Source organism: Rhagoletis pomonella, unplaced genomic scaffold (genome assembly GCF_013731165.1).
Source record: "Rhagoletis pomonella isolate Grant_MI unplaced genomic scaffold, Rhpom_1.0 Rhpom_scaffold_00007, whole genome shotgun sequence".
Lineage (NCBI taxonomy): Eukaryota > Metazoa > Arthropoda > Insecta > Diptera > Tephritidae > Rhagoletis > Rhagoletis pomonella.
The window spans coordinates 64,157,781-64,172,281 of NW_023458561.1; the positions used below are offsets into that span (position 1 = coordinate 64,157,781).

The window sequence follows — 14,501 nt, forward strand, 5'->3', positions numbered from 1 at the left end:
CTATGTAACTAAAATTTATTACAAAATCTGGAGCTGCTTCTTTTTTTTACTGTTTCTTTTTTTACTGTTAATGTTTATTGCGTTTAAGTGGCTGAGCCGTCACTGTATTAGACGCATGGGTTTATACAGAGGAATTTGCATTCAAAATTTTGTCGGTACATTACAAGTACAGGCTTATATGTATGTATGTATTGTGTAGAGTAATTTTTGGTTTTTCTGTACATGCGTAAGTATATTTCTTCACACAGTAGGCTTTGACAATTATGTGCAATCATCAGTAGCGTTGCTCAAATTTTTGGCATACAGCAATTACTTTAATCATTTAGTTTGTGTAATTGTAAAATTTATTATTATTTCTTTGAATTGTATAACACCTACGAGGGTGCATTGTGCAAGTTGCCAAAACAACGAATGCAATTACTTGGTAAACGCAAATGATTTGCAATAAAAAATTATTAGATTGTAGTTTTATTTTTCGTTTGGCATATTTGCTAGCAAATATCTGAATTTGATATGACGTCCGATCTCGTCTTTTGATATTCATCTGGTATTAGTTGAGACTTCATGCGGCCCATGTGTCTCAGAAATGCTTATAAGGCAAGAAAACTTAAGTAAGCCCACCCGAGTATGCCCACTTCTCTACTCTAAATTCGCCAAACTAACGAGGACGCAGAAACTTAGAGTTGGCGAATAATTTTATTTGTTGATTAATTTCGATACCACTATTGGTATACAATCGATAGTATTATCGATTATTACGTCGGATTCGTTGTCGATAGACATCAATTTTTTCCGCCTTCGTTCGGCAGTTTTACTTCACCGAAAGATATTTTTCTGTAAATAGCGAAAACTGTTATGGTTTTAAAATTTGTTGAAAATTACGGCTGCAATCGTCGTGACAAATTTTTGTTGTTGCAGGCTCTTCAATATGAGTTGTATTTGGTTTACTAGCGGTGTACTATTTTGCCATTTTTATGCTTCGTATTTTGGTTTTGGAACACGAAAACGAATACGAATACGGATGCGAAGGCGAATATGACAAAGAATATTAATACGAGGACGAATATGAAAGTAAAGACGATGGCGAAGAATATACGAAGACCAAAACTATGTAGTACGAAGACGAAAATAAAATATACGAACATGAATAAGCAGATAAAAGGGGAGACAAATACAAAGGTGTATATGAACGCAAATACGAACACGCAAGCGAATATGACTATGATTATGAATACGAATACTAAGAAATAGGAAAACGAATTCGTAAAACGAAGACAAATGTGGTGGCGTAAATCAAGGTAGAAGACGAACGGGAAGAGGAATACGAAGAAGAGGACAAATACGAATTTTGATGTAAACACGAAGACGATGACGAAGGTAAATAAGAAGTCGAATATGCATACGATCCGAAGACGTATATGAAGACAGCTACTAAAATGAAGACGAAAAAATTTGCAGGACCCTTAAAAGCTATAAAAGCGGCAGAAAAAAGGATTACAATTAATGCCGAAAACTGTAATCCTTGTTTATATAATTGTAGCGTTGAAATATTTATCTATAACGACTTTTATCAAAATCAATGAGTTTGTCGATATTTTTAACCAAAAGAAATATCATTCCGAATTGTTATCATTAATGTTAACTTTGGAGGTGAAACAATTTTCTCATTGAGGGTCATGATTTAGTGTTATTGTTTTCAAAACTAATGTAATTCAGTATTGGTATCAATTAAGATCTTTATCGATATTTTTATGGAAAGTTGCTATTTTCTCAATGTTTATATAAATATGTATTTAGTCATCTAAATTTTTACATCAACATCATTCAACGCTACATTTTTTTCTTTCCAGCTCACTCGTTTTGTATTCGTCTATGCATTTTCATATCAACTTGTGTTCGTACTTGTATTTGTATTCACTAAAATACTACAAACGGAAAAGCTTTTTATACACTTTGAATAAATGCCCACAAAGTAGAAGCTCTGCACAATTTCATGGGTTAAAAACATACATTTAATTATTTGATGTTATTTTATTTAAATAACGATAGCAGCAAATTTTTAAGGCCCAAAAAATAATTATTTTGCAGCTTCACAGCCAAATTGTTTAGCAAATTAATTTTTCCCAAAAGTGGATTCGAAATAGTCATCGTGTTACGCTCGTCGTTTTTTATTTTAATACTCGCTACTTGCTCACTTGGCGTGGCGCTAACTAAAATAATTTTTACGAATGCGTTGCGCTTGACTTCCTAAGCGGCTACATGCTTCAACTTTTTGCCAGTATGTGGCTAAATGCAAACATATGTACATAAGTATACACATACAAGTACAATACATATTACGTATACGCCAGCGTGAGTGACCGTTTCACGCAATTATATACTTGCATGTACATATTTATGTTCACTTACCAGCTGACTACTTGGACGTCATTGGCGTAACTTTGCTAAAATATTCGACCGTATCGCGCTTTTTTTCTTCTTCTGCACACGCCATGCCACATGCGATTCATAAAAGGAATTACAAAGATAGCTGAGTTATTATTTAATAGTTATCTAGTCGTATTTGCTAATTGGAAATGTGCTGCAGCTATATATAGCTACCGTAAATATTTAGAAAATAAATCCAAATGTGTGAAGCTTCCCCGAATAGACAATTAACAGTAGCTTAATATATGTATGTATCTCTTGTTTAATTCTTTTAGGACATGCAGTGACACGCTTTGGCATTGACCTTAGTTTTTCGATCTATTTGCAGAAACACTTTCTATTGGCTTTAATATTTTCATACCAACAAAAGACTTAAGTAGCGAACCTTAAGTTGGGCTCTACAGCTAATAAGTTATTTTATATATTTTTGCATAGGTAGCTTAGATTAGATTAGATGTCGTTTTTTATGTATGTACAAAATACATAAATATATAAATTTATTGCATTACAGGATGTGCTTTAGTTCACTGACCGGAATATGTTTGTAAAGTTATTAATTAAATGCAAAGTCAAAATAACAAATTTGTTTATATTAGGCCCTTTCAGTTCACAGAGTTTTTTTGCGATTAGTTCTATATATCAAATCCGTTGTGCTTATCCTAGTAAAATGGAGTTATCTCAGAAAATTTCAAGACGATATCTAAGGTGGCTAAGCGCAACCAACGTGTATACCAAATTTGGTCGAGATCGGTGAATTAGTTTTTGAGATACACATACATATATGATATACTTAGTGGGCAGTCTCACGCCCGTTTTTCTAAGTTCTATGAAAAATTAAATTTTCGCTAAAGAGCCATTGCTTGTTGCAATTATGAGTAAATATTGATGAATTTCTTAGCTACACTGCTCAAAAAACCGGAAAGTCTGTTACATGCACGCTTCAATGCAAGACCGTATTTCTACTTAAATTCTACTTAACTTCGATGATTTTTCTCCAATTTCATTGAATAAAGTATCTATTCGTTTGAAAATAGAGGCAATTTTTGACAAATACTACACTTTTGGGAACCTTTATGGAAATTTTTTAAATTAGCGGTCGTCAAATTTGAAAAAATTAAGAAAAATAGCAGTTTTTTCATTTTAGCCGATGAAAACTGTTTATGTTGTACATCATTTTAAAAGTTTGTTTTTCAAAATATGTCTAATTTTTATAATCGGATGAAAAATTGTCACACTGCGAATAGAAAATGCATCAAGTATGGAACGTTTTTTTTTTAATAAAAAGAATTTCGGGTTCAAGAACTATAAAAAACCTATTTTCATGCTGTACTCTCCTATCTACAATTCGCACTGAGTTTTGTCTCTAGTATATTTTGTGAGTTTTTTTTTAAGCACCGTGTCATTGGTAATTTTTGGTATTTACTTTTCGTGCATTGAAAATATGGTGAAATACTTCGTGCTATTTCAAAACATGTTTCCAAATTTTCGTTGTAGTTTTTGAAATCTGTCGGAATTCTTATTTTTTTAACGTTCGGTATTTTTCAGGACATTTTTTTTCAAACATTTTCGGAATCTTTCGGTTCACAGGCTTTTTTGGTATTTTTCCAAGATTATTTCGAAATTTTTGGACATCTTAAACAACTTAATCCAAATCTAACTCTCTGTACGATTTTTTGAAGTCCATCCATAGCAGAAGCTTTCCGGATCGTGCATGGCAAGCAAATAATATCTTAACTGCAGAGCGCGGTGGCTCTGTGAGCAGACCCTGCTTACCTTATAGTATCGGGACCCTCACGATCCTATAACATAAGAAAGAAAAACATCTTACATGTGGGGCAAGAATACAAATCAAACACAAAAAATCACACATTATTAGTATACCACATAAATAATAATACTAATATATGCACATCCTAAAAGAAATATGCAAATAATGTTTAATAGTTTGCAAATGGGAAATCGGTTCGGCAGCGAAAATGACTTCCTGCATTTTGCCTTCACAATATTTTTATAATTAAGCAAAAACTGGACAAAGTGAAAAGTCAAACTAACTTAAATACATTTTAATACAACATTAATAAAAATGATAATTTCAATATTTTATTTTAAATATCATTTCATTTAAGCGCCCATTAACCCAATGGCGTTCAGCTATCACTTCCCGGTAAGAGTTATTTACATACAACAGCAATTTCCTCCCAAGCTTTACTTACTTACTTTCATTTCTGCAATTCAAAACACAAATTACTTTCGAAGCAGAGAATTTTCATAATCGAATGAATGGCAACAGGCGCAACCGCTCAATGCTTAAACGCCTTTTGTTATTTCATATCAATAATTGTTAAGGGTGAAATACGGTTTTACCGGCTTTTAAGTCATAAACTTGCGACGAAAAATAAAATCTATTACCAAAATAAATTATTTTAAACGCCATACGCATATCTCATATAAAAGAATTGCGTGTTGTAATTGAAATCTTTGGTAAAATCAAAACCACCATAAAACCACACCTATCGCCATTAAGCGTTGCTTGGCCCAGCGCCCAGCAAACAATCAGCTCCAAATTGCACTTTCGTCACTTTGCCGTTTTCGCAATTCCAAAATCAATGGCAACAAAAAAGTGCCAAACTAAAAAGACGCAAATGAACGCAAAACTAATTCGCAAAGAAATGGAAATCACAAACAATACTTTCTGCCAACTACCTTCACCTTTGCTCAACACAAATTACACTCTCGCGCACACACACGCACACACCCATTAAAACTTTATGTTTTTTTACCCGCTGTTACAATGGCGACCCCAGCAGCCGCAGCCACGCCACGCCATGCCAGACAATCCATTAAATCTGCCGCAACCTTTCTTGCAAGCACTTTTACACACACTGCCCCCTATACCTTTGCATCCTGCTTTTTGCTCGCCGCTTTTGTAACCGTATTTGACCGACTTATATTTACTGATTCTTTGTCTTTTCTTCACTTTTTCCCACTTTCAGCTTAAATGGCTTAGCTCGGCTCAGAGTTCGCTTTGCTGCGGTTTAGCTCAACTTAAGTGCTGGAGGGTACTTTCAAGCGGTTGCCATTTAACTTTTGTTATATTTCTGTATTTTTTTTAACTTTATTTACAGCTGTTTTACGTACGTTTTTATTTGTTACAGCCAGTCTATTATTGCAATGATCTTGCGCGAAGTGTCGGCTGCCTTGAAAGCGAAAGTGAAATTATTTGCTCTTAATCTTGATGGGTTACGTTTGTTTGAATGAAGTTGTAGTTGTTTGCTTCATTTGAATGTACTTTGGAGATTTTCTTGGAAGTACCTTTTGTGCAGCTTACTAGCCGCTTTGTTTATTTAATTTTATTAGTTAGTCTCTTGTTATATTAATTAAGTACGAGTATTAAATAGGGTAAGGCATCGCAAATTTAATGAAGCATTAAGATTAAGATAGTTTAGGCTGTTTTTGAAGTTGTGCCATTAAAGCTATCGACTCTCGATTAAATATTATACCTGTATTCAAAGCCACAGATCACTGTGCTAAAAAATATAAAAAAAAGTATGGTTATACAACTTAAAATCCATTTTGCCAGCATCTTTTTCCGATCAGAATACCTTTCTCATACGTCGGCAATAATTTTAATATCTTCGGTATAGTTTTTTTTCTATCTCGATTCAACCTATACTACCACACTAGTTTCCTATTCCCATGTTATTACAAAACACCACAACTAATAAAACGCTTGGATAAAAATTTTACCCACTAAAATAATATTTTTCATCTCATAACAAATAGGGCGTCCCGAAGGTAGAAAATGGCATGATTTATTCTTCCCCTATGCCGAATAGCAACTATTTTTTACTTTTCTCTGCACATTTAAGGCCAATACGTTTTTCTATTGGATAAATTTATTGAGGAAATGTTTGCATCAATTTATAAAAAAAAACTATTTATTGGATCGAAAAGTTGGTAGATGGGCACTGTGGCTACTGGCAGTCATCTGTTACCACCTTAGCAACATGCAGAGTATGCAAAAACCTACGAAAAGATACATCATACTAGGCTGGATAAGCCTTGAAATATCAACAACTAATTACTTAAGAAATTTTTTTAAATGACACTCGAAAAGCGCGTAAGCAAAAACCTCCTAAATTTCATAAAGGAAATTTTTGCCCAAGCAGCATTTTTGCCCAAGTCGCCTAAACGTTATTTAACACTTCTTATCCCTAATGTGGTAGCTCATAGATAAACAGCGTTACTGTCCTGCTTGCAGCTCTATATTTGTAATAATATAAATGAGTTGTATATTTCTAACGAACTAAGAATAAATCTCTCAAAAAATAAAGTTTTTTTTAATTAAATACTAGCAAATACCCGGCGTGCTTCACTGCGCCTTAAAAGGATTTTTGTGTAGTTTGATAACCGTATTGTAATATTTGTTTTACCCATTAAATTGAATACTATTTTTCAAACAGGTGGCAACGTTACTCAAAAATATTTTTGGCAGTAAAATATCCCAAACCTCTGCAGTTTATACCCATATTGCAAATTTTCAATTTATTTTATCAATTAATTTAAATTTAAATTTTCAAACCGATGGCAACCTTCCTCAAAAATATTTTCGTTTACAAGCCTTTTTAAACCATTTTCTTTTGACTACCTTATTGCTATATTTATTTTATCTTATCAATTTACTTAAACGGAAATTTTCAAACAGGTGGCAACTCTCTATTTTTTTTGCTTTCTGCATTTTAGGTTAGACCTCTAGCAATGCATCGGTGAAAACTGTATTCAATTTCAAGCATAAGTTTTCGAGTGATGCCCGTACAAACTGCATTTAAATATGTTCGACATTTTATAATATTTATACATTTAAGTACCCATAATATCTATTTGTATCACAAAAAGTACCTCAACGCATAGACGAGTCTTTCAGTCATTCTCCAAAAACAAAAATATTTGAGTGCCCCATCTATAAACAGCTGCTGGACGTTGAAAGTAAACTAAAATATAGATTTCACAGTTTTCTAAAAAAAAATCCATCAACGCCGCTAGCAATCTTTACAGAAATGAAAGTATATATATATATGTATTTCCGTATTCAATTTTCATTGCCATAAAAAAAATTGTATTGAGGATATTTTTTTTTTATGTTTAATCTAAAATTTTAGTATTCTTGTAAATTGAAGGAAGTCGCACTGGAAAGGGGATTTGCATTTGCTGGTTCCGGTTTTAATTACTTTCACAAGTGCATAATTGCATACGTACATACATATGTACATATATAAGCCAATAGATTTGCATACCAAAAATTAATGAAATGTCAAAGAAGAAAATGATATGGCAAAATTGTAAACAAATGCAGGAAAGTCAATCGCTCCGCAACCAACGAAGAAAAATATACACCTTAGTTAAATAAATTAAAATCATAGCTATTTACGACAGACAACGTCAATAAAATCTGAGCTATGCATTCACTTATGTACATATGTATGTGTGAAGACATGTTTTTGTATGTTTCTGGTGTGATTTTGTATTTGCGCTTAATTTTGTATGGGCTTATTTGTGGCACAAAAGCATGCAAATATGGTATGAACATGCTTGAAATATGTCAAAACACTTACTATGTATATACATATGTATGTTTCTGTATTATGTATGTAATGGCTTATAAGCATAAAGGCATGCAACATATTTTACATATACATAGCTTCATATAAAATATTTTTAGTAGTCACATACAATAATGAGTGGTAGTGACTCTGCAGGAAAAACTTAGCTAATCATAAGCCATGTAAGTAAGTATTCTTGTAAGTAAATGAATTCAGATTCGTGTTCAGCGACCCCAAAAACATTTCATAGACTAGGTTTGGTCAAAAGAACCTTTTATCGATATTTTTTATGGACCTGTGTTATTTTTCATTATCAGTTGGTAACCCTATAGAAGAAAAGCAAAACTAACTCGAACCAAACGTTTCTCATACAGCTTCCATTTTGTAACCATGGTGTAATGCCTACTTCTCTTTGCCAATATATTTTTATATTTATATGGCAACCCTGCTGAAAAATTTTAACGTGCATATTTATGAGATTAATTAAATTTTTTTTAGGCGGAACTCCTAATTACTTTTCATTTTTAAGTGAAAACCCTTTCTGTAAGTATATTTTAATTAAATATTTCTCAAAGAGGTTTAGTTTGGCAATCGCATTTTAATACATAACTCACCATAGTTATTAACATAAATAGGTGGCAACGCTGCCGGTATAAATCGTGATTAAACTAATTTTATTTACTCACGCGTAAGGCCATATTTCAGTATTTTTTTAAGCGGATATTTGATTTTCCAATTTTTCTAGGTGGCAGCCTCTTAACTTTATTAATAAAATAAGCAACCCCTTCAAAAAGCGATTTAAATGCTTGTACTTAATTATTTTTTGCAACAAGTTATCTTCTGTTTTCAGATGGCAACGTTTTCTCAAAAAAAGAAATTGTGATGGAATGCTTCTTAAATAGCTTTCGCTTGGTTACAGTATTGTAGTGCTTCACTTAACTCACATGGGTGCCAACCATATTTAAAATTATGGCGGTTGAAGTTGCGGGAAATGCGTTACACTCATAATTTGAAATTTTACTCAAATAGTCTGTTTAATTTATTAAAAATTTTTTGGGTGGCAACCCTATTTATTAGCTTGGTGTTTCCCGTAAAATATTTAAGGCACAAGATATGGTCACCATTCAAAAATATTTGCTTAAAAATACTCTTACAACTCTTGCTGAATTTCCTTATTTTCGGGCAGTTGTTCAAACCTCACACCGCTACAACTATGTATTTGTTCAGATAACCAGCAGGTTTTGCGAAAAATCATAATGCGGTTGGGTCCACTAATAAGGCTCGTTTTCATATACTTACTAATGTTATTAATTTCCTTATATCCATCTCATCTCCCTACGGGGAACTTTTTACATATCATTTGTGATTGTGTGTCCACTTTTCTGAATGTGGCCGTTGTGTTTGCTCGTTTGGCGCAAAAAAAAACGAAATAAGAGAACTGCGACGCTGACTCCTTTCACTTTCGTTGAATAAATGTCCGCATAACCACATGATATGCGCATAACATGTTATTGTTTTTGTTGTCACTTTTTATTGTTGCTGCTGATTTGCTTTTCTTATAGTTACCCTTTTTTTTTTGGTTGCAGCAATGTCGTTGTCGACTGCCCATCACTGCCGGTTCATTTTGCGTTGACCGCCGCTGGACTTAGTGTTATCTCCGACATCTGTTGACTTTCTAGGTTGTGTTTGTTGTTGTTGCTGCTTAGCGCTAAATTGAGAGCAAGCAACCGTTGACGAGGCAACAGTTGGTAGCCGCATTGACCATGGCTGCGACAATGACAATGGCAGCGTAAATGGAGATTTCTTTGGTACTAATCAGCAAGCATTTCACGGCAGCAGTCGCCGCTGTTGACTTGGATTACATTTGTTACTTGTGTTGTTGTGTCAGCGTTTTTTTATTTCGAGTTTTTTTTTTTTTGGTTGGCTGGTGCCCATTTCAGTTGATGATTCATGCGATTTTGAGCTCTTGAGCGTCTCTGAGCTAAGTGCTCTGACTTTGGTTCGGCTGCAGCTGTGCATGGTCGCAAAGTTACGCTGGCATTTGTTTTGTGCGTCTTCGCACCGCATTGCCGCGTGGCTGTTGCTCTGCTGATGATTTTCCTAAGGCTACAACTCAAAACTTAACGCAGAAAAGCACACAGACAACGCACTGACAATTATTGCTTTTTGTGCGAGCGGAAATTTATGGTTTTTTATACTCTGTCATTTGACTGGACTCGTTACTATTTCAAAATGACTTTTTTGTTTGTTATTCCCCCTCCCCTCATTATACGATTTGTCCATGATAGAGGTTTCTGTTTTCCCCACATCAAGTTTGCATCGCCAATCTTTTGGGAGATTCCGTAAAATATCTGTCGATTCCGAGAGCAAGACATCACCTTGGCATTTAATGAATGCTGTACGATTGTTTGAAAGTGTTGCTATGTATGTAGGCATTTAACTGGTATGTCGTTTGAAGTGAATATACTTTTTGGTAAGTGCAAATGGAAAAGGCAAGTAGTTAGTTGAAACTGTGCACAAGGCATATAAGCGATTAAAGCGAAATAGCGGCAGTGTCCATTTCCTTGTTTCGAAAAGATGACTTTATTTTTTTGTTGTATTGAGGAAACCTAAATGGAGGTAGATTCGACGTTTCTGTCTTTTGTTATTATTTTTAAGGTATTGATTTGTTGCACCTTTTCATGTGGGGAAAGTTACATTTACGTGAAAAAACTGAAGGCAAGTCGAATTTTGGTTAATCGTAGCAATATTTTTTAGCAGGAGTCAACTAGTCTGATACCGAAAGTAGTCCTCTAATTTCCTGCAATAAAGCCTTTATTCTACCTTTTTCCTAATAAGAAACTCCATTGCAAGTTTGTACGAAGTGATTCTCTTTTATGGTTCCAAATCTTATACATAAATAGGCAAATACTTATGTTTTCTTTACACCCCATTTACAGCTGAACTACTATACTTCTAATATGTATAGATTTATATGTCATGAGAAAGGTATTTTGATGCTGATGTGCATAGAATCAAGAAAAAGACAAAACCTTAGAATGAGGTAGGTTATGTTATGTTACGTTATGTTATGTTATGTTACGTTGTGTTATGTTATGTTACGTTGTGTTATGTTATGTTATGTTATGTTATGTTATGCTACATTATATAAAGTTACGTTATGTTATGTTACGTTATATTATGTTATATTTTGTGATGTGATGTTATGTTACGTGGAGTTTATGATGTTATGTTATGTTTTAATTTGATATGTTATGCTATGTTATGGCATGTGAATCATATTGAGATCACTTCGCGCGACGAAATACCATTTAACTAAGTAATTGAGAACAGCTTCAAATTATTTTAAGAATAAGCCAAGTTATCAAATTTAAGTTATAAGAATCACATGCTAAATGTGGATTAAATTCGTATCGCTCAGTAGGCGGCTTTTTATAAAGTGACCTACCACTCTATGATTACATATTCAGATATAAATGCCTTGAAGAGACAATGGAAGTATATTGGAAACCTTGCGCAACACTTCTTAAAATTATTATTTTTTCATAATCTCAGCAGCAAAACGTAACTCTAACCATTATGCAATGCCACAAACAAAGTACTTAGATAATAACGTCAATCAAACGTTTCGTCTTTTAAGCAAAAAAAGCCATCGACAAAAGTTGACATGTTCTCATAGTTGATTTAATGAGCGCTTCTCGATGTTAAGCAATATTTCCATGTACATATTTATGTAATATGCGCTTGGATACAAAACGCCTACAATACCACAATAATAAGTAATCAGATTTAGGAAAAGTATATTGCATAATCCAGTTAAGTAATGCAGCCAGCAAAACATACACACACATAAACAAAAATATACATACATAGGCGACATCACCTTGGCGACGTCTAGCCGTGGTTCATCGGTCATTCGCGGTTCATTGGGAACTTCATAACTGATTTACTGCTTTATAGTATTGTCAACCTTTCAAAGCCGCAACTATTTATGCATAATTAGCACACATACACACACATACACATGCGAACAAATGATTCACTTGTGCTGGTTAAAATAAAATAAAAAAACAAATATTAACCATAGCTAAGTATTTAAGCAAAAAAATGTAAAACAGTAGCCAAAAACGCTGAAGCGGATAATCAGATTGATTGTATCCATTTGTTTGTCTGTCCAATTTCAGCCTCATCTGCTTTTTTTTGTTGGTGTTTGTACGAAGTTCACTCTATACAGCGATAATATCGAACGACGCACGCTTAATTGCTGCCGTGCGACGCATCCGCTCAAGTTTTTTGTACAGTTTTTTTTTAATTTTTTATTATTATTTCTTTCTTAGCTGTACAGCTGGGCGACCATCGCATCTTTATAATTACAAGCGTTGGCCGTTAAGCAACTCCCAAATATTAATCAAAATATGAGTGTTTTTTTTTTTTATTGAAAAAAAAAATTTTTTGAATTGTAAGAAAGAAAGACTTAAAATTTTATGGGCAGCTGGTCATTTACACATCTACATGGTAATGTATATGCGTTTAAGGCACACGTTTTTTTTTTTAAATTTTCTCTCATATGTTCATGCAGGAACAAAAGAAATTAAGTACCTTTTGACACGGCGACTGCTACTGGAAGTGGCTCCATTTCGTACAGTGTGCCGAGTCCGAAATTTATTTTTTGAATATGCAAATTTTGATGTTAATTTAAGTTAAATAGAGCTGCTACCAATTTACCAAATTTCATAATTTATGAGTAAGTCATTAATTTTTGCGAAAGAGGATACACATTTCATGCGTGGATTAACCACAATGAAGCCTTGAACAAGTTGTAACTCGATGACTCTTCATGGTTGGTATATTGAAGCATTTTTCGCTTTAGTTTTATTACTGCGAGGTTTTACTAGTCGATGGTACTCGTATAAATCCAAGTTCTTCCCATGTTTGTATGTATTCCCACCTTTGACCATCGAATCCACCTGCTTCTCAAAAGGGTTAATATTGCATTAAGTAAAGAATTACTGGGAGGCATCCTGGGGTTCTTAATCTGAAAGGATTTATCTAGGTAAATATATACTTTCATGGAGCGTATCCGACTGAAGATTATTTGTTGCATTGCTAACTGGTCACCTCTCAGAATACAAACACTTTACTATGTTCGGCAACCCCATCTGCCCTTCCTGTCTAGCTCAGTTCGCAATTTTACGGAGCAATATTTTTAATTTTTATAATTTTTACCTCATAACAAAGTTGTTTATTTAGTAAGTTTATAAGACCAAGCACTGTGAAACTGCGTCCCACACAATTTTTTAACCCTGCAAGGTCAACGTTATTTTTATAACGCAAAGGTCATCCTTCGTCGATTCTACGACGGCATTTCTAATAGGCGTTATTAAATTAACCTGTATATCAAAATGCACAAAAATTATTATTTTCACATTATTTTGTTTATATTTTTTTTAAATAAAACAATATCAAGTAGTTTTTCTTTAGTCTTTTGATTGTAATTCAAGATTTTACAGCTCGGATTCATTTGGATTTTTGTACAAAACATTAATTAGAAAATATAAAAAATAAATATATATAAATATATATAATTCATTTAAAGTGTTTTTTTCTTAAAAACAATACTATGAACTAAAAAAGGAACCAATTTTCAGATACAACAGTTCTCATTTTGTGCAAGAGGCGCAAAGCTCTATTTTATGCTCTCCACAGAGACTTTTTTGGCATTTTGCACAGGATGATTTGTTAAGCGTCGCTTAGAAGGGGAACAAATTGCGCAATTTTTTTTTCTTCGTCGGTATAGCTTTTGGTTGCATTCATCGTGTATTGTAACTGCACAAGTAAAATATATAAACAAATAAACAAAAAACTTAAGAAAATTACTTTGAAAACATGTACGTAAAACATACACAAAGTTCATTCTTCGTCGTTTTAACTACGCACATTTAAAAAATAAGTACTTACACGAAGCGCATGAATCTAGGTAACCGCACATATCAACAGCACAACACCGTCTAGCGCTGTAGGAAAAATTAGCACTATACAAACAAAGGAAAACAGCGATAACGGTGAAATAAAAACTCGCGTCGCCGAAACGACGAACCATGACCTTCCAGGATTAATTAGCTTAATAAATAAAAATAATTAGAATACCTATTTCAATACCTATTCATCATTGTGACCCAGAAAATTTAATAATTTTTTAATTCGGAGGAGTTTTCTCTTTAATTTGGTGCCCAAAATGTTATCCTACATAATTTGCATTGAGCCTTTTAAGTAGTTTTTAAACAAATCATATCATATATTTGAAATTTCAAAATTCTTATTTCTTATTTTTTAACCACATGAAATTTAAAATTTTTTAAATTAAAATCATTTAATAAAAGCATGTAAGATACATACGGTGAAAGATTTTTCGAAACTTTAAGACTCTTTTGGTGACAGTAAATAGTATCCGATTGCAAAACGATTTAATATCAT

At 33.3% G+C, this 14,501-nt stretch overlaps 1 protein-coding gene across 1 annotated transcript in view; it reads left to right on the forward strand.

Moving 5' to 3' along the window:
* LOC118743331 overlaps positions 1–14,501 on the forward strand; it is a 58,817-nt gene that overhangs the window by 3,916 nt on the left and 40,400 nt on the right. The window lies entirely within an intron of this gene.